Consider the following 2385-nt stretch of genomic DNA (forward strand, 5'->3'; position numbering starts at 1 on the left):
ACCTTCCCATTGATTCAATCAATGGGAAGGTATGCCTCATTACCGAATCGGTAAATACCGATTCGGTAATTACCGAATTTCTACGAATCGGTAATTTTTACCGCAGGAATACCTATATAGCATTTACCACTTCATAAATACCGAATCGGTATGATTCGGTATTTATGAAGTGGTAAATGCCAGGCCACCTACATAAGGCCCTTTGTGTTAAAATAAAATGGCCGACGTTGTAATGTGTTTTTATCATTAGTGATTCTTAGAACGTATATTTTGCGTTTTGTAACATTTTCTATAATATGTTGCTAATCTTGGACCACTCTGATGGTGTCAAGATGTTATCATAAGGATGTCATTTTATCTTTTGTGTGATATTTATCTATGTTGTAGTGATTCACTGTTATTTATTTATTTTTTATAAAGTTTTATTGTTAACATTGAGACAAGCAGTGTGAAATACATTGTGTCGCCTGCAACCCTGGATGGGCCGGATCAAAGAAAGCAGTACAAGTGACACACAGCAAGTCCCCTACAACCACGTTATTGGTACATCAAAAAAGTCACAGTGGAAAATCATTTACAGAAATATACAAAAGGACATTTGTTGACAAAATATATAAATTCGTGACAACACCTAAAAAGATGTAGAAATGACAAGATTTAATCAATTAAACAGAAATTAGGTCAAAATGATCAAACATTTAATACACAAAATGTTCGGCAATATCATCATTTTAAATAGGCGGGTGCAAGTAAAGTGATAAGTGCAAGACGTTGGGGTTAGTGCAAACAATGTGAGGGAGGAAGGTCGTGCATATAGAAACATCCACAGTATATTCAGGGACCTTGCCTGCCACTCAAATGGCAAGAAACACATATACAACAACATAAACAAAGAGAGCAGTTATACATTCACTGTCAATCTAGTATGTTGATAGAAGGCAAAGGAAAGTCGACGTTTCGACCCCTATTGGGACCAGCGCAATGTATATCTTGGAAAGCGGGGTCTTCATCAGGACTGGAGATAGGGAAACAGGCTTACACCTGAAGGCAATAATGAAAATTACTAAGGTGTGTCTAAATGGTAAGCCAATTATATCAATTATAGAATTAATAATTATTATTTACCAGCATCAGCAGGAAAAATTTGTGCTGGAAAATCAGAAGGTGGGCCCTCATGCCTCCTGGGGTTGGGAAAGACGGAAAAACACGGAGTACAAGTAGATTAAAAACTCAGAGATAGAGTAACATATCAACACCAACCCCATGATGGTAAAATACTCACCACTGGGGGTGGTAGTTTGAGACTTAGGGGAAAAAAATCTCCTTAAGGATGTCTTGAATAATCAAGAGAGGCAGTGGTTCAAGTGTAACCAGAGCTGTGGAAAAAAAGAAATATCCGTAAGATCTTAATGTAAAGAAATATCAAACGCTGCTAAATGGCATTACTTAAAAATGGCGGAATTGTAGCGTTTATAGAGGTGGACATTCCAAAGGAAGGAAGGCCTCAGAAAGCTAAAAAGGTTCAACCAGTATCCTTAATGCAATTAAAGAAAAATTAAAAATTAAGAAAAACTAAAGACAAACGCCGTATGGCGGCTTTTAACCTAGGGAAGTTAAGCTTACGAGTCTTTATGCCGTAATTACAATGGGCTAGTGCAAAGAGCTCGGAGTGATTCAGGCTTTTAAGCTGGTGAAGTTAAGCTATCTAGTCTTACGACGCGCTAATGCCAAGAGCTCAGAGTGATTCAGTCAGAAAACAAAGGGCCGAGAGCGATACAGAGTGACATACCTCCAGGGCAGCGTCAAAGCGTCTGACAGCTAACCCTGGGGGTTGTCACGTGGCTCCTTAAATACCTAATTACAGTCGTGTACTTGCGATCTGAATAGTTTCAGTCTGATTCGTCGGGGCTCGGGGGTGTGAGCTGTACTCTGATTGGTCGAGGCTTGGGGGTGTGACAGCCAATTACGAAACAGCATGGTACAAGTTCTAGTAAGCCAAAATTGAAAGTATTCACAATACGAAGCAAATGTACGAGTGGTTAAAAGACAAAATCGGCATTGAGCATAAACCATTGAAAGGTAGAGAACAGTTAAGAATAGCGATATCACGCTTATTGAATGCAAAGTCGAAAACACACGGATGTTATAAACGTGCTAACTGCGATGCAGTTTACATTGATTGAATCAACGCCAGTACATAATTATGGAGGCCACAAATAAATACTCGATTAAAACATACATTTGGCAGATTTTAAGACATGAATACCAACAATGACCCTAATGAAAAGGCAGCCACACATCAAAAGGCATCAATACTAGATTTAAACTTACATTTCGGAAATTGAATACCAACAACCCATCTATGAAAAAAGCTCACATAGTTGG

General features: G+C 38.5%; 1 long non-coding RNA gene across 1 annotated transcript; it reads right to left on the reverse strand.

Moving 5' to 3' along the window:
* Window positions 1-721: 721 nt before the first annotated feature.
* LOC146829709 (uncharacterized) lies at window positions 722-1378 on the reverse strand. The gene is made up of 3 exons (XR_014962041.1): window positions 1283-1378; window positions 1126-1181; window positions 722-1041 (listed from the first exon to the last, which is right to left on the reverse strand). It is a non-coding gene; the product is annotated as an uncharacterized LOC146829709 (long non-coding RNA).
* Window positions 1379-2385: the final 1007 nt, after the last annotated feature.

Source organism: Triturus cristatus, chromosome 5_2, assembly GCF_964204655.1.
Source record: "Triturus cristatus chromosome 5_2, aTriCri1.1, whole genome shotgun sequence".
In the NCBI taxonomy this organism is placed as follows: Eukaryota; Metazoa; Chordata; class Amphibia; order Caudata; family Salamandridae; genus Triturus; species Triturus cristatus.